The 23,860-nt window shown below is 35.0% G+C and overlaps 42 non-coding genes across 42 annotated transcripts; all 42 read left to right on the top strand.

The window, feature by feature from the left end:
- Nucleotides 1-365: 365 nt before the first annotated feature.
- Trnan-guu (transfer RNA asparagine (anticodon GUU)) lies at nucleotides 366-439 on the top strand. The gene has a single exon. It is a non-coding gene; the product is annotated as a tRNA-Asn (tRNA).
- Nucleotides 440-873: 434 nt separating this feature from the next.
- On the top strand, nucleotides 874-947 carry Trnan-guu (transfer RNA asparagine (anticodon GUU)). The gene has a single exon. It is a non-coding gene; the product is annotated as a tRNA-Asn (tRNA).
- A 434-nt stretch (nucleotides 948-1,381) lies between these two features.
- On the top strand, nucleotides 1,382-1,455 carry Trnan-guu (transfer RNA asparagine (anticodon GUU)). The gene has a single exon. It is a non-coding gene; the product is annotated as a tRNA-Asn (tRNA).
- A 434-nt stretch (nucleotides 1,456-1,889) lies between these two features.
- Trnan-guu (transfer RNA asparagine (anticodon GUU)) lies at nucleotides 1,890-1,963 on the top strand. Its single transcript has one exon. It is a non-coding gene; the product is annotated as a tRNA-Asn (tRNA).
- A 434-nt stretch (nucleotides 1,964-2,397) lies between these two features.
- Nucleotides 2,398-2,471, top strand: Trnan-guu (transfer RNA asparagine (anticodon GUU)). Its single transcript has one exon. It is a non-coding gene; the product is annotated as a tRNA-Asn (tRNA).
- Nucleotides 2,472-2,905: 434 nt separating this feature from the next.
- Nucleotides 2,906-2,979, top strand: Trnan-guu (transfer RNA asparagine (anticodon GUU)). The gene has a single exon. It is a non-coding gene; the product is annotated as a tRNA-Asn (tRNA).
- A 434-nt stretch (nucleotides 2,980-3,413) lies between these two features.
- On the top strand, nucleotides 3,414-3,487 carry Trnan-guu (transfer RNA asparagine (anticodon GUU)). Its single transcript has one exon. It is a non-coding gene; the product is annotated as a tRNA-Asn (tRNA).
- A 434-nt stretch (nucleotides 3,488-3,921) lies between these two features.
- On the top strand, nucleotides 3,922-3,995 carry Trnan-guu (transfer RNA asparagine (anticodon GUU)). Its single transcript has one exon. It is a non-coding gene; the product is annotated as a tRNA-Asn (tRNA).
- Nucleotides 3,996-4,429: 434 nt separating this feature from the next.
- On the top strand, nucleotides 4,430-4,503 carry Trnan-guu (transfer RNA asparagine (anticodon GUU)). Its single transcript has one exon. It is a non-coding gene; the product is annotated as a tRNA-Asn (tRNA).
- Nucleotides 4,504-4,937: 434 nt separating this feature from the next.
- On the top strand, nucleotides 4,938-5,011 carry Trnan-guu (transfer RNA asparagine (anticodon GUU)). The gene has a single exon. It is a non-coding gene; the product is annotated as a tRNA-Asn (tRNA).
- Nucleotides 5,012-5,445: 434 nt separating this feature from the next.
- Trnan-guu (transfer RNA asparagine (anticodon GUU)) lies at nucleotides 5,446-5,519 on the top strand. Its single transcript has one exon. It is a non-coding gene; the product is annotated as a tRNA-Asn (tRNA).
- A 434-nt stretch (nucleotides 5,520-5,953) lies between these two features.
- On the top strand, nucleotides 5,954-6,027 carry Trnan-guu (transfer RNA asparagine (anticodon GUU)). The gene has a single exon. It is a non-coding gene; the product is annotated as a tRNA-Asn (tRNA).
- A 434-nt stretch (nucleotides 6,028-6,461) lies between these two features.
- On the top strand, nucleotides 6,462-6,535 carry Trnan-guu (transfer RNA asparagine (anticodon GUU)). Its single transcript has one exon. It is a non-coding gene; the product is annotated as a tRNA-Asn (tRNA).
- A 481-nt stretch (nucleotides 6,536-7,016) lies between these two features.
- Trnan-guu (transfer RNA asparagine (anticodon GUU)) lies at nucleotides 7,017-7,090 on the top strand. Its single transcript has one exon. It is a non-coding gene; the product is annotated as a tRNA-Asn (tRNA).
- Nucleotides 7,091-7,571: 481 nt separating this feature from the next.
- Trnan-guu (transfer RNA asparagine (anticodon GUU)) lies at nucleotides 7,572-7,645 on the top strand. Its single transcript has one exon. It is a non-coding gene; the product is annotated as a tRNA-Asn (tRNA).
- Nucleotides 7,646-8,126: 481 nt separating this feature from the next.
- Nucleotides 8,127-8,200, top strand: Trnan-guu (transfer RNA asparagine (anticodon GUU)). Its single transcript has one exon. It is a non-coding gene; the product is annotated as a tRNA-Asn (tRNA).
- Nucleotides 8,201-8,634: 434 nt separating this feature from the next.
- Trnan-guu (transfer RNA asparagine (anticodon GUU)) lies at nucleotides 8,635-8,708 on the top strand. The gene has a single exon. It is a non-coding gene; the product is annotated as a tRNA-Asn (tRNA).
- A 434-nt stretch (nucleotides 8,709-9,142) lies between these two features.
- On the top strand, nucleotides 9,143-9,216 carry Trnan-guu (transfer RNA asparagine (anticodon GUU)). The gene has a single exon. It is a non-coding gene; the product is annotated as a tRNA-Asn (tRNA).
- Nucleotides 9,217-9,650: 434 nt separating this feature from the next.
- Trnan-guu (transfer RNA asparagine (anticodon GUU)) lies at nucleotides 9,651-9,724 on the top strand. The gene has a single exon. It is a non-coding gene; the product is annotated as a tRNA-Asn (tRNA).
- Nucleotides 9,725-10,158: 434 nt separating this feature from the next.
- Trnan-guu (transfer RNA asparagine (anticodon GUU)) lies at nucleotides 10,159-10,232 on the top strand. Its single transcript has one exon. It is a non-coding gene; the product is annotated as a tRNA-Asn (tRNA).
- Nucleotides 10,233-10,713: 481 nt separating this feature from the next.
- On the top strand, nucleotides 10,714-10,787 carry Trnan-guu (transfer RNA asparagine (anticodon GUU)). Its single transcript has one exon. It is a non-coding gene; the product is annotated as a tRNA-Asn (tRNA).
- A 481-nt stretch (nucleotides 10,788-11,268) lies between these two features.
- Nucleotides 11,269-11,342, top strand: Trnan-guu (transfer RNA asparagine (anticodon GUU)). The gene has a single exon. It is a non-coding gene; the product is annotated as a tRNA-Asn (tRNA).
- Nucleotides 11,343-11,823: 481 nt separating this feature from the next.
- Nucleotides 11,824-11,897, top strand: Trnan-guu (transfer RNA asparagine (anticodon GUU)). The gene has a single exon. It is a non-coding gene; the product is annotated as a tRNA-Asn (tRNA).
- A 434-nt stretch (nucleotides 11,898-12,331) lies between these two features.
- On the top strand, nucleotides 12,332-12,405 carry Trnan-guu (transfer RNA asparagine (anticodon GUU)). Its single transcript has one exon. It is a non-coding gene; the product is annotated as a tRNA-Asn (tRNA).
- A 434-nt stretch (nucleotides 12,406-12,839) lies between these two features.
- Trnan-guu (transfer RNA asparagine (anticodon GUU)) lies at nucleotides 12,840-12,913 on the top strand. The gene has a single exon. It is a non-coding gene; the product is annotated as a tRNA-Asn (tRNA).
- A 434-nt stretch (nucleotides 12,914-13,347) lies between these two features.
- On the top strand, nucleotides 13,348-13,421 carry Trnan-guu (transfer RNA asparagine (anticodon GUU)). The gene has a single exon. It is a non-coding gene; the product is annotated as a tRNA-Asn (tRNA).
- Nucleotides 13,422-13,855: 434 nt separating this feature from the next.
- On the top strand, nucleotides 13,856-13,929 carry Trnan-guu (transfer RNA asparagine (anticodon GUU)). The gene has a single exon. It is a non-coding gene; the product is annotated as a tRNA-Asn (tRNA).
- Nucleotides 13,930-14,363: 434 nt separating this feature from the next.
- Nucleotides 14,364-14,437, top strand: Trnan-guu (transfer RNA asparagine (anticodon GUU)). Its single transcript has one exon. It is a non-coding gene; the product is annotated as a tRNA-Asn (tRNA).
- Nucleotides 14,438-14,871: 434 nt separating this feature from the next.
- On the top strand, nucleotides 14,872-14,945 carry Trnan-guu (transfer RNA asparagine (anticodon GUU)). The gene has a single exon. It is a non-coding gene; the product is annotated as a tRNA-Asn (tRNA).
- A 481-nt stretch (nucleotides 14,946-15,426) lies between these two features.
- Nucleotides 15,427-15,500, top strand: Trnan-guu (transfer RNA asparagine (anticodon GUU)). The gene has a single exon. It is a non-coding gene; the product is annotated as a tRNA-Asn (tRNA).
- A 481-nt stretch (nucleotides 15,501-15,981) lies between these two features.
- Trnan-guu (transfer RNA asparagine (anticodon GUU)) lies at nucleotides 15,982-16,055 on the top strand. Its single transcript has one exon. It is a non-coding gene; the product is annotated as a tRNA-Asn (tRNA).
- A 481-nt stretch (nucleotides 16,056-16,536) lies between these two features.
- Nucleotides 16,537-16,610, top strand: Trnan-guu (transfer RNA asparagine (anticodon GUU)). The gene has a single exon. It is a non-coding gene; the product is annotated as a tRNA-Asn (tRNA).
- A 434-nt stretch (nucleotides 16,611-17,044) lies between these two features.
- Trnan-guu (transfer RNA asparagine (anticodon GUU)) lies at nucleotides 17,045-17,118 on the top strand. The gene has a single exon. It is a non-coding gene; the product is annotated as a tRNA-Asn (tRNA).
- Nucleotides 17,119-17,552: 434 nt separating this feature from the next.
- Nucleotides 17,553-17,626, top strand: Trnan-guu (transfer RNA asparagine (anticodon GUU)). Its single transcript has one exon. It is a non-coding gene; the product is annotated as a tRNA-Asn (tRNA).
- Nucleotides 17,627-19,910: 2,284 nt separating this feature from the next.
- Nucleotides 19,911-19,984, top strand: Trnan-guu (transfer RNA asparagine (anticodon GUU)). The gene has a single exon. It is a non-coding gene; the product is annotated as a tRNA-Asn (tRNA).
- A 434-nt stretch (nucleotides 19,985-20,418) lies between these two features.
- Nucleotides 20,419-20,492, top strand: Trnan-guu (transfer RNA asparagine (anticodon GUU)). The gene has a single exon. It is a non-coding gene; the product is annotated as a tRNA-Asn (tRNA).
- A 481-nt stretch (nucleotides 20,493-20,973) lies between these two features.
- On the top strand, nucleotides 20,974-21,047 carry Trnan-guu (transfer RNA asparagine (anticodon GUU)). The gene has a single exon. It is a non-coding gene; the product is annotated as a tRNA-Asn (tRNA).
- Nucleotides 21,048-21,528: 481 nt separating this feature from the next.
- Trnan-guu (transfer RNA asparagine (anticodon GUU)) lies at nucleotides 21,529-21,602 on the top strand. Its single transcript has one exon. It is a non-coding gene; the product is annotated as a tRNA-Asn (tRNA).
- Nucleotides 21,603-22,083: 481 nt separating this feature from the next.
- Trnan-guu (transfer RNA asparagine (anticodon GUU)) lies at nucleotides 22,084-22,157 on the top strand. Its single transcript has one exon. It is a non-coding gene; the product is annotated as a tRNA-Asn (tRNA).
- A 481-nt stretch (nucleotides 22,158-22,638) lies between these two features.
- Nucleotides 22,639-22,712, top strand: Trnan-guu (transfer RNA asparagine (anticodon GUU)). Its single transcript has one exon. It is a non-coding gene; the product is annotated as a tRNA-Asn (tRNA).
- Nucleotides 22,713-23,193: 481 nt separating this feature from the next.
- Trnan-guu (transfer RNA asparagine (anticodon GUU)) lies at nucleotides 23,194-23,267 on the top strand. The gene has a single exon. It is a non-coding gene; the product is annotated as a tRNA-Asn (tRNA).
- Nucleotides 23,268-23,748: 481 nt separating this feature from the next.
- Nucleotides 23,749-23,822, top strand: Trnan-guu (transfer RNA asparagine (anticodon GUU)). Its single transcript has one exon. It is a non-coding gene; the product is annotated as a tRNA-Asn (tRNA).
- Nucleotides 23,823-23,860: the final 38 nt, after the last annotated feature.

The raw sequence follows: 23,860 nt of genomic DNA, 5'->3' as shown, positions 1-23,860 counted from the left end.
ATCAAAAAGACTTATAAATGTGTAATTATGTAGTAATTGTAGTGGAGGACTATGTCATGGATATATGTTCTGTTAAGGGTTTATGCACATTTTCGATCTAGTGAACGAAATTTTTATGAACATGTTCTGGTACTTGATTTCTGGTAAAAGAAACCCAGCTAGATTTTAAAGTCGAATTTTTAAAGATCGAATGCATTACATGTGGTGACATCATCACTATATGTTTCAGATAATGTCGATTAGACCGTTATAATCAATTGGTCAATATAATGCATCCTTTAATATGTTGTATACGGTATACATGCATATGACAAATGTCCAGGTAAAAACATCACTACCTAAAAATTCTAAAGCTTGACATGCCAGTCTCTGTGGCGCAATTGGTTAGCGCGTTCGGCTGTTAACCGAAAGGTTGGTGGTTCGAGCCCACCCAGGGACGTAGCATAATTTTTGCAAGAAGAAAATAGAGTTTTATTCTCATCTTGTCACTGATAGACCTAAGGTTATCATCAAAAAGACTTATAAATGTGTAATTATGTAGTAATTGTAGTGGAGGACTATGTCATGGATATATGTTCTGTTAAGGGTTTATGCACATTTTCGATCTAGTGAACGAAATTTTTATGAACATGTTCTGGTACTTGATTTCTGGTAAAAGAAACCCAGCTAGATTTTAAAGTCGAATTTTTAAAGATCGAATGCATTACATGTGGTGACATCATCACTATATGTTTCAGATAATGTCGATTAGACCGTTATAATCAATTGGTCAATATAATGCATCCTTTAATATGTTGTATACGGTATACATGCATATGACAAATGTCCAGGTAAAAACATCACTACCTAAAAATTCTAAAGCTTGACATGCCAGTCTCTGTGGCGCAATTGGTTAGCGCGTTCGGCTGTTAACCGAAAGGTTGGTGGTTCGAGCCCACCCAGGGACGTAGCATAATTTTTGCAAGAAGAAAATAGAGTTTTATTCTCATCTTGTCACTGATAGACCTAAGGTTATCATCAAAAAGACTTATAAATGTGTAATTATGTAGTAATTGTAGTGGAGGACTATGTCATGGATATATGTTCTGTTAAGGGTTTATGCACATTTTCGATCTAGTGAACGAAATTTTTATGAACATGTTCTGGTACTTGATTTCTGGTAAAAGAAACCCAGCTAGATTTTAAAGTCGAATTTTTAAAGATCGAATGCATTACATGTGGTGACATCATCACTATATGTTTCAGATAATGTCGATTAGACCGTTATAATCAATTGGTCAATATAATGCATCCTTTAATATGTTGTATACGGTATACATGCATATGACAAATGTCCAGGTAAAAACATCACTACCTAAAAATTCTAAAGCCTGACATGCCAGTCTCTGTGGCGCAATTGGTTAGCGCGTTCGGCTGTTAACCGAAAGGTTGGTGGTTCGAGCCCACCCAGGGACGTAGCATAATTTTTGCAAGAAGAAAATAGAGTTTTATTCTCATCTTGTCACTGATAGACCTAAGGTTATCATCAAAAAGACTTATAAATGTGTAATTATGTAGTAATTGTAGTGGAGGACTATGTCATGGATATATGTTCTGTTAAGGGTTTATGCACATTTTCGATCTAGTGAACGAAATTTTTATGAACATGTTCTGGTACTTGATTTCTGGTAAAAGAAACCCAGCTAGATTTTAAAGTCGAATTTTTAAAGATCGAATGCATTACATGTGGTGACATCATCACTATATGTTTCAGATAATGTCGATTAGACCGTTATAATCAATTGGTCAATATAATGCATCCTTTAATATGTTGTATACGGTATACATGCATATGACAAATGTCCAGGTAAAAACATCACTACCTAAAAATTCTAAAGCCTGACATGCCAGTCTCTGTGGCGCAATTGGTTAGCGCGTTCGGCTGTTAACCGAAAGGTTGGTGGTTCGAGCCCACCCAGGGACGTAGCATAATTTTTGCAAGAAGAAAATAGAGTTTTATTCTCATCTTGTCACTGATAGACCTAAGGTTATCATCAAAAAGACTTATAAATGTGTAATTATGTAGTAATTGTAGTGGAGGACTATGTCATGGATATATGTTCTGTTAAGGGTTTATGCACATTTTCGATCTAGTGAACGAAATTTTTATGAACATGTTCTGGTACTTGATTTCTGGTAAAAGAAACCCAGCTAGATTTTAAAGTCGAATTTTTAAAGATCGAATGCATTACATGTGGTGACATCATCACTATATGTTTCAGATAATGTCGATTAGACCGTTATAATCAATTGGTCAATATAATGCATCCTTTAATATGTTGTATACGGTATACATGCATATGACAAATGTCCAGGTAAAAACATCACTACCTAAAAATTCTAAAGCCTGACATGCCAGTCTCTGTGGCGCAATTGGTTAGCGCGTTCGGCTGTTAACCGAAAGGTTGGTGGTTCGAGCCCACCCAGGGACGTAGCATAATTTTTGCAAGAAGAAAATAGAGTTTTATTCTCATCTTGTCACTGATAGACCTAAGGTTATCATCAAAAAGACTTATAAATGTGTAATTATGTAGTAATTGTAGTGGAGGACTATGTCATGGATATATGTTCTGTTAAGGGTTTATGCACATTTTCGATCTAGTGAATGAAATTTTTATGAACATGTTCTGGTACTTGATTTCTGGTAAAAGAAACCCAGCTAGATTTTAAAGTCGAATTTTTAAAGATCGAATGCATTACATGTGGTGACATCATCACTATATGTTTCAGATAATGTCGATTAGACCGTTATAATCAATTGGTCAATATAATGCATCCTTTAATATGTTGTATACGGTATACATGCATATGACAAATGTCCAGGTAAAAACATCACTACCTAAAAATTCTAAAGCTTGACATGCCAGTCTCTGTGGCGCAATTGGTTAGCGCGTTCGGCTGTTAACCGAAAGGTTGGTGGTTCGAGCCCACCCAGGGACGTAGCATAATTTTTGCAAGAAGAAAATAGAGTTTTATTCTCATCTTGTCACTGATAGACCTAAGGTTATCATCAAAAAGACTTATAAATGTGTAATTATGTAGTAATTGTAGTGGAGGACTATGTCATGGATATATGTTCTGTTAAGGGTTTATGCACATTTTCGATCTAGTGAACGAAATTTTTATGAACATGTTCTGGTACTTGATTTCTGGTAAAAGAAACCCAGCTAGATTTTAAAGTCGAATTTTTAAAGATCGAATGCATTACATGTGGTGACATCATCACTATATGTTTCAGATAATGTCGATTAGACCGTTATAATCAATTGGTCAATATAATGCATCCTTTAATATGTTGTATACGGTATACATGCATATGACAAATGTCCAGGTAAAAACATCACTACCTAAAAATTCTAAAGCTTGACATGCCAGTCTCTGTGGCGCAATTGGTTAGCGCGTTCGGCTGTTAACCGAAAGGTTGGTGGTTCGAGCCCACCCAGGGACGTAGCATAATTTTTGCAAGAAGAAAATAGAGTTTTATTCTCATCTTGTCACTGATAGACCTAAGGTTATCATCAAAAAGACTTATAAATGTGTAATTATGTAGTAATTGTAGTGGAGGACTATGTCATGGATATATGTTCTGTTAAGGGTTTATGCACATTTTCGATCTAGTGAACGAAATTTTTATGAACATGTTCTGGTACTTGATTTCTGGTAAAAGAAACCCAGCTAGATTTTAAAGTCGAATTTTTAAAGATCGAATGCATTACATGTGGTGACATCATCACTATATGTTTCAGATAATGTCGATTAGACCGTTATAATCAATTGGTCAATATAATGCATCCTTTAATATGTTGTATACGGTATACATGCATATGACAAATGTCCAGGTAAAAACATCACTACCTAAAAATTCTAAAGCTTGACATGCCAGTCTCTGTGGCGCAATTGGTTAGCGCGTTCGGCTGTTAACCGAAAGGTTGGTGGTTCGAGCCCACCCAGGGACGTAGCATAATTTTTGCAAGAAGAAAATAGAGTTTTATTCTCATCTTGTCACTGATAGACCTAAGGTTATCATCAAAAAGACTTATAAATGTGTAATTATGTAGTAATTGTAGTGGAGGACTATGTCATGGATATATGTTCTGTTAAGGGTTTATGCACATTTTCGATCTAGTGAACGAAATTTTTATGAACATGTTCTGGTACTTGATTTCTGGTAAAAGAAACCCAGCTAGATTTTAAAGTCGAATTTTTAAAGATCGAATGCATTACATGTGGTGACATCATCACTATATGTTTCAGATAATGTCGATTAGACCGTTATAATCAATTGGTCAATATAATGCATCCTTTAATATGTTGTATACGGTATACATGCATATGACAAATGTCCAGGTAAAAACATCACTACCTAAAAATTCTAAAGCTTGACATGCCAGTCTCTGTGGCGCAATTGGTTAGCGCGTTCGGCTGTTAACCGAAAGGTTGGTGGTTCGAGCCCACCCAGGGACGTAGCATAATTTTTGCAAGAAGAAAATAGAGTTTTATTCTCATCTTGTCACTGATAGACCTAAGGTTATCATCAAAAAGACTTATAAATGTGTAATTATGTAGTAATTGTAGTGGAGGACTATGTCATGGATATATGTTCTGTTAAGGGTTTATGCACATTTTCGATCTAGTGAACGAAATTTTTATGAACATGTTCTGGTACTTGATTTCTGGTAAAAGAAACCCAGCTAGATTTTAAAGTCGAATTTTTAAAGATCGAATGCATTACATGTGGTGACATCATCACTATATGTTTCAGATAATGTCGATTAGACCGTTATAATCAATTGGTCAATATAATGCATCCTTTAATATGTTGTATACGGTATACATGCATATGACAAATGTCCAGGTAAAAACATCACTACCTAAAAATTCTAAAGCTTGACATGCCAGTCTCTGTGGCGCAATTGGTTAGCGCGTTCGGCTGTTAACCGAAAGGTTGGTGGTTCGAGCCCACCCAGGGACGTAGCATAATTTTTGCAAGAAGAAAATAGAGTTTTATTCTCATCTTGTCACTGATAGACCTAAGGTTATCATCAAAAAGACTTATAAATGTGTAATTATGTAGTAATTGTAGTGGAGGACTATGTCATGGATATATGTTCTGTTAAGGGTTTATGCACATTTTCGATCTAGTGAACGAAATTTTTATGAACATGTTCTGGTACTTGATTTCTGGTAAAAGAAACCCAGCTAGATTTTAAAGTCGAATTTTTAAAGATCGAATGCATTACATGTGGTGACATCATCACTATATGTTTCAGATAATGTCGATTAGACCGTTATAATCAATTGGTCAATATAATGCATCCTTTAATATGTTGTATACGGTATACATGCATATGACAAATGTCCAGGTAAAAACATCACTACCTAAAAATTCTAAAGCTTGACATGCCAGTCTCTGTGGCGCAATTGGTTAGCGCGTTCGGCTGTTAACCGAAAGGTTGGTGGTTCGAGCCCACCCAGGGACGTAGCATATTTTTTGCAAGAAGAAAATAGAGTTTTATTCTCATCTTGTCACTGATAGACCTAAGGTTATCATCAAAATGACTTATAAATGTGTAATTATGTAGTAATTGTAGTGGAGGACTATGTCATGGATATATGTTCTGTTAAGGGTTTATGCACATTTTCGATCTAGTGAACGAAATTTTTATGAACATGTTCTGGTACTTGATTTCTGGTAAAAGAAACCCAGCTAGATTTTAAAGTCCAATTTTTAAAGATCGAATGCATTACATGTGGTGACATCATCACTATATGTTTCAGATAATGTCGATTAGACCGTTATAATCAATTGGTCAATATAATGCATCCTTTAATATGTTGTATACGGTATACATGCATATGACAAATGTCCAGGTAAAAACATCACTACCTAAAAATTCTAAAGCTTGACATGCCAGTCTCTGTGGCGCAATTGGTTAGCGCGTTCGGCTGTTAACCGAAAGGTTGGTGGTTCGAGCCCACCCAGGGACGTAGCATATTTTTTGCAAGAAGAAAATAGAGTTTTATTCTCATCTTGTCACTGATAGACCTAAGGTTATCATCAAAAAGACTTATAAATGTGTAATTATGTAGTAATTGTAGTGGAGGACTATGTCATGGATATATGTTCTGTTAAGGGTTTATGCACATTTTCGATCTAGTGAACGAAATTTTTATGAACATGTTCTGGTACTTGATTTCTGGTAAAAGAAACCCAGCTAGATTTTAAAGTCCAATTTTTAAAGATCGAATGCATTACATGTGGTGACATCATCACTATATGTTTCAGATAATGTCGATTAGACCGTTATAATCAATTGGTCAATATAATGCATCCTTTAATATGTTGTATACGGTATACATGCATATGACAAATGTCCAGGTAAAAACATCACTACCTAAAAATTCTAAAGCTTGACATGCCAGTCTCTGTGGCGCAATTGGTTAGCGCGTTCGGCTGTTAACCGAAAGGTTGGTGGTTCGAGCCCACCCAGGGACGTAGCATAATTTTTGCAAGAAGAAAATAGAGTTTTATTCTCATCTTGTCACTGATAGACCTAAGGTTATCATCAAAAAGACTTATAAATGTGTAATTATGTAGTAATTGTAGTGGAGGACTATGTCATGGATATATGTTCTGTTAAGGGTTTATGCACATTTTCGATCTAGTGAACGAAATTTTTATGAACATGTTCTGGTACTTGATTTCTGGTAAAAGAAACCCAGCTAGATTTTAAAGTCCAATTTTTAAAGATCGAATGCATTACATGTGGTGACATCATCACTATATGTTTCAGATAATGTCGATTAGACCGTTATAATCAATTGGTCAATATAATGCATCCTTTAATATGTTGTATACGGTATACATGCAGGTCAATATAATGCATCCTTTAATATGTTGTATACGGTATACATGCATATGACAAATGTCCAGGTAAAAACATCACTACCTAAAAATTCTAAAGCTTGACATGCCAGTCTCTGTGGCGCAATTGGTTAGCGCGTTCGGCTGTTAACCGAAAGGTTGGTGGTTCGAGCCCACCCAGGGACGTAGCATAATTTTTGCAAGAAGAAAATAGAGTTTTATTCTCATCTTGTCACTGATAGACCTAAGGTTATCATCAAAAAGACTTATAAATGTGTAATTATGTAGTAATTGTAGTGGAGGACTATGTCATGGATATATGTTCTGTTAAGGGTTTATGCACATTTTCGATCTAGTGAACGAAATTTTTATGAACATGTTCTGGTACTTGATTTCTGGTAAAAGAAACCCAGCTAGATTTTAAAGTCCAATTTTTAAAGATCGAATGCATTACATGTGGTGACATCATCACTATATGTTTCAGATAATGTCGATTAGACCGTTATAATCAATTGGTCAATATAATGCATCCTTTAATATGTTGTATACGGTATACATGCAGGTCAATATAATGCATCCTTTAATATGTTGTATACGGTATACATGCATATGACAAATGTCCAGGTAAAAACATCACTACCTAAAAATTCTAAAGCTTGACATGCCAGTCTCTGTGGCGCAATTGGTTAGCGCGTTCGGCTGTTAACCGAAAGGTTGGTGGTTCGAGCCCACCCAGGGACGTAGCATAATTTTTGCAAGAAGAAAATAGAGTTTTATTCTCATCTTGTCACTGATAGACCTAAGGTTATCATCAAAAAGACTTATAAATGTGTAATTATGTAGTAATTGTAGTGGAGGACTACGTCATGGATATATGTTCTGTTAAGGGTTTATGCACATTTTCGATCTAGTGAACGAAATTTTTATGAACATGTTCTGGTACTTGATTTCTGGTAAAAGAAACCCAGCTAGATTTTAAAGTCCAATTTTTAAAGATCGAATGCATTACATGTGGTGACATCATCACTATATGTTTCAGATAATGTCGATTAGACCGTTATAATCAATTGGTCAATATAATGCATCCTTTAATATGTTGTATACGGTATACATGCAGGTCAATATAATGCATCCTTTAATATGTTGTATACGGTATACATGCATATGACAAATGTCCAGGTAAAAACATCACTACCTAAAAATTCTAAAGCTTGACATGCCAGTCTCTGTGGCGCAATTGGTTAGCGCGTTCGGCTGTTAACCGAAAGGTTGGTGGTTCGAGCCCACCCAGGGACGTAGCATAATTTTTGCAAGAAGAAAATAGAGTTTTATTCTCATCTTGTCACTGATAGACCTAAGGTTATCATCAAAAAGACTTATAAATGTGTAATTATGTAGTAATTGTAGTGGAGGACTATGTCATGGATATATGTTCTGTTAAGGGTTTATGCACATTTTCGATCTAGTGAACGAAATTTTTATGAACATGTTCTGGTACTTGATTTCTGGTAAAAGAAACCCAGCTAGATTTTAAAGTCGAATTTTTAAAGATCGAATGCATTACATGTGGTGACATCATCACTATATGTTTCAGATAATGTCGATTAGACCGTTATAATCAATTGGTCAATATAATGCATCCTTTAATATGTTGTATACGGTATACATGCATATGACAAATGTCCAGGTAAAAACATCACTACCTAAAAATTCTAAAGTTTGACATGCCAGTCTCTGTGGCGCAATTGGTTAGCGCGTTCGGCTGTTAACCGAAAGGTTGGTGGTTCGAGCCCACCCAGGGACGTAGCATAATTTTTGCAAGAAGAAAATAGAGTTTTATTCTCATCTTGTCACTGATAGACCTAAGGTTATCATCAAAAAGACTTATAAATGTGTAATTATGTAGTAATTGTAGTGGAGGACTATGTCATGGATATATGTTCTGTTAAGGGTTTATGCACATTTTCGATCTAGTGAACGAAATTTTTATGAACATGTTCTGGTACTTGATTTCTGGTAAAAGAAACCCAGCTAGATTTTAAAGTCGAATTTTTAAAGATCGAATGCATTACATGTGGTGACATCATCACTATATGTTTCAGATAATGTCGATTAGACCGTTATAATCAATTGGTCAATATAATGCATCCTTTAATATGTTGTATACGGTATACATGCATATGACAAATGTCCAGGTAAAAACATCACTACCTAAAAATTCTAAAGCTTGACATGCCAGTCTCTGTGGCGCAATTGGTTAGCGCGTTCGGCTGTTAACCGAAAGGTTGGTGGTTCGAGCCCACCCAGGGACGTAGCATATTTTTTGCAAGAAGAAAATAGAGTTTTATTCTCATCTTGTCACTGATAGACCTAAGGTTATCATCAAAAAGACTTATAAATGTGTAATTATGTAGTAATTGTAGTGGAGGACTATGTCATGGATATATGTTCTGTTAAGGGTTTATGCACATTTTCGATCTAGTGAACGAAATTTTTATGAACATGTTCTGGTACTTGATTTCTGGTAAAAGAAACCCAGCTAGATTTTAAAGTCCAATTTTTAAAGATCGAATGCATTACATGTGGTGACATCATCACTATATGTTTCAGATAATGTCGATTAGACCGTTATAATCAATTGGTCAATATAATGCATCCTTTAATATGTTGTATACGGTATACATGCATATGACAAATGTCCAGGTAAAAACATCACTACCTAAAAATTCTAAAGCTTGACATGCCAGTCTCTGTGGCGCAATTGGTTAGCGCGTTCGGCTGTTAACCGAAAGGTTGGTGGTTCGAGCCCACCCAGGGACGTAGCATATTTTTTGCAAGAAGAAAATAGAGTTTTATTCTCATCTTGTCACTGATAGACCTAAGGTTATCATCAAAAAGACTTATAAATGTGTAATTATGTAGTAATTGTAGTGGAGGACTATGTCATGGATATATGTTCTGTTAAGGGTTTATGCACATTTTCGATCTAGTGAACGAAATTTTTATGAACATGTTCTGGTACTTGATTTCTGGTAAAAGAAACCCAGCTAGATTTTAAAGTCCAATTTTTAAAGATCGAATGCATTACATGTGGTGACATCATCACTATATGTTTCAGATAATGTCGATTAGACCGTTATAATCAATTGGTCAATATAATGCATCCTTTAATATGTTGTATACGGTATACATGCATATGACAAATGTCCAGGTAAAAACATCACTACCTAAAAATTCTAAAGCTTGACATGCCAGTCTCTGTGGCGCAATTGGTTAGCGCGTTCGGCTGTTAACCGAAAGGTTGGTGGTTCGAGCCCACCCAGGGACGTAGCATAATTTTTGCAAGAAGAAAATAGAGTTTTATTCTCATCTTGTCACTGATAGACCTAAGGTTATCATCAAAAAGACTTATAAATGTGTAATTATGTAGTAATTGTAGTGGAGGACTATGTCATGGATATATGTTCTGTTAAGGGTTTATGCACATTTTCGATCTAGTGAACGAAATTTTTATGAACATGTTCTGGTACTTGATTTCTGGTAAAAGAAACCCAGCTAGATTTTAAAGTCCAATTTTTAAAGATCGAATGCATTACATGTGGTGACATCATCACTATATGTTTCAGATAATGTCGATTAGACCGTTATAATCAATTGGTCAATATAATGCATCCTTTAATATGTTGTATACGGTATACATGCAGGTCAATATAATGCATCCTTTAATATGTTGTATACGGTATACATGCATATGACAAATGTCCAGGTAAAAACATCACTACCTAAAAATTCTAAAGCTTGACATGCCAGTCTCTGTGGCGCAATTGGTTAGCGCGTTCGGCTGTTAACCGAAAGGTTGGTGGTTCGAGCCCACCCAGGGACGTAGCATAATTTTTGCAAGAAGAAAATAGAGTTTTATTCTCATCTTGTCACTGATAGACCTAAGGTTATCATCAAAAAGACTTATAAATGTGTAATTATGTAGTAATTGTAGTGGAGGACTATGTCATGGATATATGTTCTGTTAAGGGTTTATGCACATTTTCGATCTAGTGAACGAAATTTTTATGAACATGTTCTGGTACTTGATTTCTGGTAAAAGAAACCCAGCTAGATTTTAAAGTCCAATTTTTAAAGATCGAATGCATTACATGTGGTGACATCATCACTATATGTTTCAGATAATGTCGATTAGACCGTTATAATCAATTGGTCAATATAATGCATCCTTTAATATGTTGTATACGGTATACATGCAGGTCAATATAATGCATCCTTTAATATGTTGTATACGGTATACATGCATATGACAAATGTCCAGGTAAAAACATCACTACCTAAAAATTCTAAAGCTTGACATGCCAGTCTCTGTGGCGCAATTGGTTAGCGCGTTCGGCTGTTAACCGAAAGGTTGGTGGTTCGAGCCCACCCAGGGACGTAGCATAATTTTTGCAAGAAGAAAATAGAGTTTTATTCTCATCTTGTCACTGATAGACCTAAGGTTATCATCAAAAAGACTTATAAATGTGTAATTATGTAGTAATTGTAGTGGAGGACTACGTCATGGATATATGTTCTGTTAAGGGTTTATGCACATTTTCGATCTAGTGAACGAAATTTTTATGAACATGTTCTGGTACTTGATTTCTGGTAAAAGAAACCCAGCTAGATTTTAAAGTCCAATTTTTAAAGATCGAATGCATTACATGTGGTGACATCATCACTATATGTTTCAGATAATGTCGATTAGACCGTTATAATCAATTGGTCAATATAATGCATCCTTTAATATGTTGTATACGGTATACATGCAGGTCAATATAATGCATCCTTTAATATGTTGTATACGGTATACATGCATATGACAAATGTCCAGGTAAAAACATCACTACCTAAAAATTCTAAAGCTTGACATGCCAGTCTCTGTGGCGCAATTGGTTAGCGCGTTCGGCTGTTAACCGAAAGGTTGGTGGTTCGAGCCCACCCAGGGACGTAGCATAATTTTTGCAAGAAGAAAATAGAGTTTTATTCTCATCTTGTCACTGATAGACCTAAGGTTATCATCAAAAAGACTTATAAATGTGTAATTATGTAGTAATTGTAGTGGAGGACTATGTCATGGATATATGTTCTGTTAAGGGTTTATGCACATTTTCGATCTAGTGAACGAAATTTTTATGAACATGTTCTGGTACTTGATTTCTGGTAAAAGAAACCCAGCTAGATTTTAAAGTCGAATTTTTAAAGATCGAATGCATTACATGTGGTGACATCATCACTATATGTTTCAGATAATGTCGATTAGACCGTTATAATCAATTGGTCAATATAATGCATCCTTTAATATGTTGTATACGGTATACATGCATATGACAAATGTCCAGGTAAAAACATCACTACCTAAAAATTCTAAAGCTTGACATGCCAGTCTCTGTGGCGCAATTGGTTAGCGCGTTCGGCTGTTAACCGAAAGGTTGGTGGTTCGAGCCCACCCAGGGACGTAGCATAATTTTTGCAAGAAGAAAATAGAGTTTTATTCTCATCTTGTCACTGATAGACCTAAGGTTATCATCAAAAAGACTTATAAATGTGTAATTATGTAGTAATTGTAGTGGAGGACTATGTCATGGATATATGTTCTGTTAAGGGTTTATGCACATTTTCGATCTAGTGAACGAAATTTTTATGAACATGTTCTGGTACTTGATTTCTGGTAAAAGAAACCCAGCTAGATTTTAAAGTCGAATTTTTAAAGATCGAATGCATTACATGTGGTGACATCATCACTATATGTTTCAGATAATGTCGATTAGACCGTTATAATCAATTGGTCAATATAATGCATCCTTTAATATGTTGTATACGGTATACATGCATATGACAAATGTCCAGGTAAAAACATCACTACCTAAAAATTCTGAAGCTTGACATGCCAGTCTCTGTGGCGCAATTGGTTAGCGCGTTCGGCTGTTAACCGAAAGGTTGGTGGTTCGAGCCCACCCAGGGACGTAGCATAATTTTTGCAAGAAGAAAATAGAGTTTTATTCTCATCTTGTCACTGATAGACCTAAGGTTATCATCAAAAAGACTTATAAATGTGTAATTATGTAGTAATTGTAGTGGAGGACTATGTCATGGATATATGTTCTGTTAAGGGTTTATGCACATTTTCGATCTAGTGAACGAAATTTTTATGAACATGTTCTGGTACTTGATTTCTGGTAAAAGAAACCCAGCTAGATTTTAAAGTCGAATTTTTAAAGATCGAATGCATTACATGTGGTGACATCATCACTATATGTTTCAGATAATGTCGATTAGACCGTTATAATCAATTGGTCAATATAATGCATCCTTTAATATGTTGTATACGGTATACATGCATATGACAAATGTCCAGGTAAAAACATCACTACCTAAAAATTCTAAAGCTTGACATGCCAGTCTCTGTGGCGCAATTGGTTAGCGCGTTCGGCTGTTAACCGAAAGGTTGGTGGTTCGAGCCCACCCAGGGACGTAGCATAATTTTTGCAAGAAGAAAATAGAGTTTTATTCTCATCTTGTCACTGATAGACCTAAGGTTATCATCAAAAAGACTTATAAATGTGTAATTATGTAGTAATTGTAGTGGAGGACTATGTCATGGATATATGTTCTGTTAAGGGTTTATGCACATTTTCGATCTAGTGAACGAAATTTTTATGAACATGTTCTGGTACTTGATTTCTGGTAAAAGAAACCCAGCTAGATTTTAAAGTCGAATTTTTAAAGATCGAATGCATTACATGTGGTGACATCATCACTATATGTTTCAGATAATGTCGATTAGACCGTTATAATCAATTGGTCAATATAATGCATCCTTTAATATGTTGTATACGGTATACATGCATATGACAAATGTCCAGGTAAAAACATCACTACCTAAAAATTCTAAAGCTTGACATGCCAGTCTCTGTGGCGCAATTGGTTAGCGCGTTCGGCTGTTAACCGAAAGGTTGGTGGTTCGAGCCCACCCAGGGACGTAGCATATTTTTTGCAAGAAGAAAATAGAGTTTTATTCTCATCTTGTCACTGATAGACCTAAGGTTATCATCAAAAAGACTTATAAATGTGTAATTATGTAGTAATTGTAGTGGAGGACTATGTCATGGATATATGTTCTGTTAAGGGTTTATGCACATTTTCGATCTAGTGAACGAAATTTTTATGAACATGTTCTGGTACTTGATTTCTGGTAAAAGAAACCCAGCTAGATTTTAAAGTCCAATTTTTAAAGATCGAATGCATTACATGTGGTGACATCATCACTATATGTTTCAGATAATGTCGATTAGACCGTTATAATCAATTGGTCAATATAATGCATCCTTTAATATGTTGTATACGGTATACATGCATATGACAAATGTCCAGGTAAAAACATCACTACCTAAAAATTCTAAAGCTTGACATGCCAGTCTCTGTGGCGCAATTGGTTAGCGCGTTCGGCTGTTAACCGAAAGGTTGGTGGTTCGAGCCCACCCAGGGACGTAGCATATTTTTTGCAAGAAGAAAATAGAGTTTTATTCTCATCTTGTCACTGATAGACCTAAGGTTATCATCAAAAAGACTTATAAATGTGTAATTATGTAGTAATTGTAGTGGAGGACTATGTCATGGATATATGTTCTGTTAAGGGTTTATGCACATTTTCGATCTAGTGAACGAAATTTTTATGAACATGTTCTGGTACTTGATTTCTGGTAAAAGAAACCCAGCTAGATTTTAAAGTCGAATTTTTAAAGATCGAATGCATTACATGTGGTGACATCATCACTATATGTTTCAGATAATGTCGATTAGACCGTTATAATCAATTGGTCAATATAATGCATCCTTTAATATGTTGTATACGGTATACATGCATATGACAAATGTCCAGGTAAAAACATCACTACCTAAAAATTCTAAAGCTTGACATGCCAGTCTCTGTGGCGCAATTGGTTAGCGCGTTCGGCTGTTAACCGAAAGGTTGGTGGTTCGAGCCCACCCAGGGACGTAGCATAATTTTTGCAAGAAGAAAATAGAGTTTTATTCTCATCTTGTCACTGATAGACCTAAGGTTATCATCAAAAAGACTTATAAATGTGTAATTATGTAGTAATTGTAGTGGAGGACTATGTCATGGATATATGTTCTGTTAAGGGTTTATGCACATTTTCGATCTAGTGAACGAAATTTTTATGAACATGTTCTGGTACTTGATTTCTGGTAAAAGAAACCCAGCTAGATTTTAAAGTCCAATTTTTAAAGATCGAATGCATTACATGTGGTGACATCATCACTATATGTTTCAGATAATGTCGATTAGACCGTTATAATCAATTGGTCAATATAATGCATCCTTTAATATGTTGTATACGGTATACATGCAGGTCAATATAATGCATCCTTTAATATGTTGTATACGGTATACATGCATATGACAAATGTCCAGGTAAAAACATCACTACCTAAAAATTCTAAAGCTTGACATGCCAGTCTCTGTGGCGCAATTGGTTAGCGCGTTCGGCTGTTAACCGAAAGGTTGGTGGTTCGAGCCCACCCAGGGACGTAGCATAATTTTTGCAAGAAGAAAATAGAGTTTTATTCTCATCTTGTCACTGATAGACCTAAGGTTATCATCAAAAAGACTTATAAATGTGTAATTATGTAGTAATTGTAGTGGAGGACTATGTCATGGATATATGTTCTGTTAAGGGTTTATGCACATTTTCGATCTAGTGAACGAAATTTTTATGAACATGTTCTGGTACTTGATTTCTGGTAAAAGAAACCCAGCTAGATTTTAAAGTCCAATTTTTAAAGATCGAATGCATTACATGTGGTGACATCATCACTATATGTTTCAGATAATGTCGATTAGACCGTTATAATCAATTGGTCAATATAATGCATCCTTTAATATGTTGTATACGGTATACATGCAGGTCAATATAATGCATCCTTTAATATGTTGTATACGGTATACATGCATATGACAAATGTCCAGGTAAAAACATCACTACCTAAAAATTCTAAAGCTTGACATGCCAGTCTCTGTGGCGCAATTGGTTAGCGCGTTCGGCTGTTAACCGAAAGGTTGGTGGTTCGAGCCCACCCAGGGACGTAGCATAATTTTTGCAAGAAGAAAATAGAGTTTTATTCTCATCTTGTCACTGATAGACCTAAGGTTATCATCAAAAAGACTTATAAATGTGTAATTATGTAGTAATTGTAGTGGAGGACTACGTCATGGATATATGTTCTGTTAAGGGTTTATGCACATTTTCGATCTAGTGAACGAAATTTTTATGAACATGTTCTGGTACCTGATTTCTGGTAAAAGAAACCCAGCTAGATTTTAAAGTCCAATTTTTAAAGATCGAATGCATTACATGTGGTGACATCATCACTATATGTTTCAGATAATGTCGATTAGACCGTTATAATCAATTGGTCAATATAATGCATCCTTTAATATGTTGTATACGGTATACATGCAGGTCAATATAATGCATCCTTTAATATGTTGTATACGGTATACATGCATATGACAAATGTCCAGGTAAAAACATCACTACCTAAAAATTCTAAAGCTTGACATGCCAGTCTCTGTGGCGCAATTGGTTAGCGCGTTCGGCTGTTAACCGAAAGGTTGGTGGTTCGAGCCCACCCAGGGACGTAGCATAATTTTTGCAAGAAGAAAATAGAGTTTTATTCTCATCTTGTCACTGATAGACCTAAGGTTATCATCAAAAAGACTTATAAATGTGTAATTATGTAGTAATTGTAGTGGAGGACTATGTCATGGATATATGTTCTGTTAAGGGTTTATGCACATTTTCGATCTAGTGAACGAAATTTTTATGAACATGTTCTGGTACTTGATTTCTGGTAAAAGAAACCCAGCTAGATTTTAAAGTCGAATTTTTAAAGATCGAATGCATTACATGTGGTGACATCATCACTATATGTTTCAGATAATGTCGATTAGACCGTTATAATCAATTGGTCAATATAATGCATCCTTTAATATGTTGTATACGGTATACATGCATATGACAAATGTCCAGGTAAAAACATCACTACCTAAAAATTCTAAAGCTTGACATGCCAGTCTCTGTGGCGCAATTGGTTAGCGCGTTCGGCTGTTAACCGAAAGGTTGGTGGTTCGAGCCCACCCAGGGACGTAGCATAATTTTTGCAAGAAGAAAATAGAGTTTTATTCTCATCTTGTCACTGATAGACCTAAGGTTATCATCAAAAAGACTTATAAATGTGTAATTATGTAGTAATTGTAGTGGAGGACTATGTCATGGATATATGTTCTGTTAAGGGTTTATGCACATTTTCGATCTAGTGAACGAAATTTTTATGAACATGTTCTGGTACTTGATTTCTGGTAAAAGAAACCCAGCTAGATTTTAAAGTCGAATTTTTAAAGATCGAATGCATTACATGTGGTGACATCATCACTATATGTTTCAGATAATGTCGATTAGACCGTTATAATCAATTGGTCAATATAATGCATCCTTTAATATGTTGTATACGGTATACATGCATATGACAAATGTCCAGGTAAAAACATCACTACCTAAAAATTCTAAAGCTTGACATGCCAGTCTCTGTGGCGCAATTGGTTAGCGCGTTCGGCTGTTAACCGAAAGGTTGGTGGTTCGAGCCCACCCAGGGACGTAGCATAATTTTTGCAAGAAGAAAATAGAGTTTTATTCTCATCTTGTCACTGATAGACCTAAGGTTATCATCAAAAAGACTTATAAATGTGTAATTATGTAGTAATTGTAGTGGAGGACTATGTCATGGATATATGTTCTGTTATGGGTTTATGCACATTTTCGATCTAGTGAACGAAATTTTTATGAACATGTTCTGGTACTTGATTTCTGGTAAAAGAAACCCAGCTAGATTTTAAAGTCGAATTTTTAAAGATCGAATGCATTACATGTGGTGACATCATCACTATATGTTTCAGATAATGTCGATTAGACCGTTATAATCAATTGGTCAATATAATGCATCCTTGAATATGTTGTATACGGTATACATGCATATGACAAATGTCCAGGTAAAAACATCACTACCTAAAAATTCTAAAGCTTGACATGCCAGTCTCTGTGGCGCAATTGGTTAGCGCGTTCGGCTGTTAACCGAAAGGTTGGTGGTTATATTAGCAATAAGAAGATTTTGTATTGTAAAAAGACGAAATATTGCAATGTTAGAAAATAAGATTATAGACATAGAACAATACTTTAAGTCTACTCTTGTTAAAAATGTGAACTATGCTTATGAACATTATAAACGCAACAATGCGCTACAATTATTTGAAAAGTATTATAATGAAAATAATCCAGTATTAATTATTAGAGACAATCAAATTCAAATTGATTTCTAGTGTGATAATTATCATGTGATGTTAATTGTGAATATATTACATATGATTGAAGTTGTAATCTTACAAGCTTATATTGTGATAATGTGAATTTTCAGGAGTATAGCCTGATTATTCTTTTTATATGTATTATGAATAAAATTTTATCAAGAAAAAAGCGCGTTCGGCTGTTAACCGAAAGGTTGGTGGTTCGAGCCCACCCAGGGACGTAGCATAATTTTTGCAAGAAGAAAATAGAGTTTTATTCTCATCTTGTCACTGATAGACCTAAGGTTATCATCAAAAAGACTTATAAATGTGTAATTATGTAGTAATTGTAGTGGAGGACTATGTCATGGATATATGTTCTGTTATGGGTTTATGCACATTTTCGATCTAGTGAACGAAATTTTTATGAACATGTTCTGGTACTTGATTTCTGGTAAAAGAAACCCAGCTAGATTTTAAAGTCGAATTTTTAAAGATCGAATGCATTACATGTGGTGACATCATCACTATATGTTTCAGATAATGTCGATTAGACCGTTATAATCAATTGGTCAATATAATGCATCCTTGAATATGTTGTATACGGTATACATGCATATGACAAATGTCCAGGTAAAAACATCACTACCTAAAAATTCTAAAGCTTGACATGCCAGTCTCTGTGGCGCAATTGGTTAGCGCGTTCGGCTGTTAACCGAAAGGTTGGTGGTTATATTAGCAATAAGAAGATTTTGTATTGTAAAAAGACGAAATATTGCAATGTTAGAAAATAAGATTATAGACATAGAACAATACTTTAAGTCTACTCTTGTTAAAAATGTGAACTATGCTTATGAACATTATAAACGCAACAATGCGCTACAATTATTTGAAAAGTATTATAATGAAAATAATCCAGTATTAATTATTAGAGACAATCAAATTCAAATTGATTTCTAGTGTGATAATTATCATGTGATGTTAATTGTGAATATATTACATATGATTGAAGTTGTAATCTTACAAGCTTATATTGTGATAATGTGAATTTTCAGGACTATAGCCTGATTATTCTTTTTATATGTATTATCTGAATAAAATTTTATCAAGAAAAAAGCGCGTTCGGCTGTTAACCGAAAGGTTGGTGGTTCGAGCCCACCCAGGGACGTAGCATAATTTTTGCAAGAAGAAAATAGAGTTTTATTCTCATCTTGTCACTGATAGACCTAAGGTTATCATCAAAAAGACTTATAAATGTGTAATTATGTAGTAATTGTAGTGGAGGACTATGTCATGGATATATGTTCTGTTATGGGTTTATGCACATTTTCGATCTAGTGAACGAAATTTTTATGAACATGTTCTGGTACTTGATTTCTAGTAAAAGAAACCCAGCTAGATTTTAAAGTCGAATTTTTAAAGATCGAATGCATTACATGTGGTGACATCATCACTATATGTTTCAGATAATGTCGATTAGACCGTTATAATCAATTGGTCAATATAATGCATCCTTGAATATGTTGTATACGGAATACATGCATATGACAAATGTCCAGGTCAAAACATCACTACCTAAAAATTCTAAAGCTTGACATGCCAGTCTCTGTGGCGCAATTGGTTAGCGCGTTCGGCTGTTAACCGAAAGGTTGGTGGTTCGAGCCCACCCAGGGACGTAGCATAATTTTTGCAAGAAGAAAATAGAGTTTTATTCTCATCTTGTCACTGATAGACCTAAGGTTATCATCAAAAAGACTTATAAATGTGTAATTATGTAGTAATTGTAGTGGAGGACTATGTCATGGATATATGTTCTGTTATGGGTTTATGCACATTTTCGATCTAGTGAACGAAATTTTTATGAACATGTTCTGGTACTTGATTTCTGGTAAAAGAAACCCAGCTAGATTTTAAAGTCGAATTTTTAAAGATCGAATGCATTACATGTGGTGACATCATCACTATATGTTTCAGATAATGTCGATTAGACCGTTATAATCAATTGGTCAATATAATGCATCCTTGAATATGTTGTATACGGTATACATGCATATGACAAATGTCCAGGTAAAAACATCACTACCTAAAAATTCTAAAGCTTGACATGCCAGTCTCTGTGGCGCAATTGGTTAGCGCGTTCGGCTGTTAACCGAAAGGTTGGTGGTTCGAGCCCACCCAGGGACGTAGCATAATTTTTGCAAGAAGAAAATAGAGTTTTATTCTCATCTTGTCACTGATAGACCTAAGGTTATCATCAAAAAGACTTATAAATGTGTAATTATGTAGTAATTGTAGTGGAGGACTATGTCATGGATATATGTTCTGTTAAGGGTTTATGCACATTTTCGATCTAGTGAACGAAATTTTTATGAACATGTTCTGGTACTTGATTTCTGGTAAAAGAAACCCAGCTAGATTTTAAAGTCCAATTTTTAAAGATCGAATGCATTACATGTGGTGACATCATCACTATATGTTTCAGATAATGTCGATTAGACCGTTATAATCAATTGGTCAATATAATGCATCCTTTAATATGTTGTATACGGTATACATGCAGGTCAATATAATGCATCCTTTAATATGTTGTATACGGTATACATGCATATGACAAATGTCCAGGTAAAAACATCACTACCTAAAAATTCTAAAGCTTGACATGCCAGTCTCTGTGGCGCAATTGGTTAGCGCGTTCGGCTGTTAACCGAAAGGTTGGTGGTTCGAGCCCACCCAGGGACGTAGCATAATTTTTGCAAGAAGAAAATAGAGTTTTATTCTCATCTTGTCACTGATAGACCTAAGGTTATCATCAAAAAGACTTATAAATGTGTAATTATGTAGTAATTGTAGTGGAGGACTATGTCATGGATATATGTTCTGTTAAGGGTTTATGCACATTTTCGATCTAGTGAACGAAATTTTTATGAACATGTTCTGGTACTTGATTTCTGGTAAAAGAAACCCAGCTAGATTTTAAAGTCCAATTTTTAAAGATCGAATGCATTACATGTGGTGACATCATCACTATATGTTTCAGATAATGTCGATTAGACCGTTATAATCAATTGGTCAATATAATGCATCCTTTAATATGTTGTATACGGTATACATGCAGGTCAATATAATGCATCCTTTAATATGTTGTATACGGTATACATGCATATGACAAATGTCCAGGTAAAAACATCACTACCTAAAAATTCTAAAGCTTGACATGCCAGTCTCTGTGGCGCAATTGGTTAGCGCGTTCGGCTGTTAACCGAAAGGTTGGTGGTTCGAGCCCACCCAGGGACGTAGCATAATTTTTGCAAGAAGAAAATAGAGTTTTATTCTCATCTTGTCACTGATAGACCTAAGGTTATCATCAAAAAGACTTATAAATGTGTAATTATGTAGTAATTGTAGTGGAGGACTACGTCATGGATATATGTTCTGTTAAGGGTTTATGCACATTTTCGATCTAGTGAACGAAATTTTTATGAACATGTTCTGGTACTTGATTTCTGGTAAAAGAAACCCAGCTAGATTTTAAAGTCCAATTTTTAAAGATCGAATGCATTACATGTGGTGACATCATCACTATATGTTTCAGATAATGTCGATTAGACCGTTATAATCAATTGGTCAATATAATGCATCCTTTAATATGTTGTATACGGTATACATGCAGGTCAATATAATGCATCCTTTAATATGTTGTATACGGTATACATGCATATGACAAATGTCCAGGTAAAAACATCACTACCTAAAAATTCTAAAGCTTGACATGCCAGTCTCTGTGGCGCAATTGGTTAGCGCGTTCGGCTGTTAACCGAAAGGTTGGTGGTTCGAGCCCACCCAGGGACGTAGCATAATTTTTGCAAGAAGAAAATAGAGTTTTATTCTCATCTTGTCACTGATAGACCTAAGGTTATCATCAAAAAGACTTATAAATGTGTAATTATGTAGTAATTGTAGTGGAGGACTATGTCATGGATATATGTTCTGTTAAGGGTTTATGCACATTTTCGATCTAGTGAACGAAATTTTTATGAACATGTTCTGGTACTTGATTTCTGGTAAAAGAAACCCAGCTAGATTTTAAAGTCCAATTTTTAAAGATCGAATGCATTACATGTGGTGACATCATCACTATATGTTTCAGATAATGTCGATTAGACCGTTATAATCAATTGGTCAATATAATGCATCCTTTAATATGTTGTATACGGTATACATGCAGGTCAATATAATGCATCCTTTAATATGTTGTATACGGTATACATGCATATGACAAATGTCCAGGTAAAAACATCACTACCTAAAAATTCTAAAGCTTGACATGCCAGTCTCTGTGGCGCAATTGGTTAGCGCGTTCGGCTGTTAACCGAAAGGTTGGTGGTTCGAGCCCACCCAGGGACGTAGCATAATTTTTGCAAGAAGAAAATAGAGTTTTATTCTCATCTTGTCACTGATAGACCTAAGGTTATCATCAAAAAGACTTATAAATGTGTAATTATGTAGTAATTGTAGTGGAGGACTATGTCATGGATATATGTTCTGTTAAGGGTTTATGCACATTTTCGATCTAGTGAACGAAATTTTTATGAACATGTTCTGGTACTTGATTTCTGGTAAAAGAAACCCAGCTAGATTTTAAAGTCCAATTTTTAAAGATCGAATGCATTACATGTGGTGACATCATCACTATATGTTTCAGATAATGTCGATTAGACCGTTATAATCAATTGGTCAATATAATGCATCCTTTAATATGTTGTATACGGTATACATGCAGGTCAATATAATGCATCCTTTAATATGTTGTATACGGTATACATGCATATGACAAATGTCCAGGTAAAAACATCACTACCTAAAAATTCTAAAGCTTGACATGCCAGTCTCTGTGGCGCAATTGGTTAGCGCGTTCGGCTGTTAACCGAAAGGTTGGTGGTTCGAGCCCACCCAGGGACGTAGCATAATTTTTGCAAGAAGAAAATAGAGTTTTATTCTCATCTTGTCACTGATAGACCTAAGGTTATCATCAAAAAGACTTATAAATGTGTAATTATGTAGTAATTGTAGTGGAGGACTACGTCATGGATATATGTTCTGTTAAGGGTTTATGCACATTTTCGATCTAGTGAACGAAATTTTTATGAACATGTTCTGGTACTTGATTTCTGGTAAAAGAAACCCAGCTAGATTTTAAAGTCCAATTTTTAAAGATCGAATGCATTACATGTGGTGACATCATCACTATATGTTTCAGATAATGTCGATTAGACCGTTATAATCAATTGGTCAATATAATGCATCCTTTAATATGTTGTATACGGTATACATGCAGGTCAATATAATGCATCCTTTAATATGTTGTATACGGTATACATGCATATGACAAATGTCCAGGTAAAAACATCACTACCTAAAAATTCTAAAGCTTGACATGCCAGTCTCTGTGGCGCAATTGGTTAGCGCGTTCGGCTGTTAACCGAAAGGTTGGTGGTTCGAGCCCACCCAGGGACGTAGCATAATTTTTGCAAGAAGAAAATAGAGTTTTATTC

This window comes from Mytilus trossulus, chromosome 1, assembly GCF_036588685.1.
Source record: "Mytilus trossulus isolate FHL-02 chromosome 1, PNRI_Mtr1.1.1.hap1, whole genome shotgun sequence".
Taxonomy (NCBI): Eukaryota; Metazoa; Mollusca; class Bivalvia; order Mytilida; family Mytilidae; genus Mytilus; species Mytilus trossulus.
This window is presented reverse-complemented; position numbering and strand designations above follow the sequence as displayed.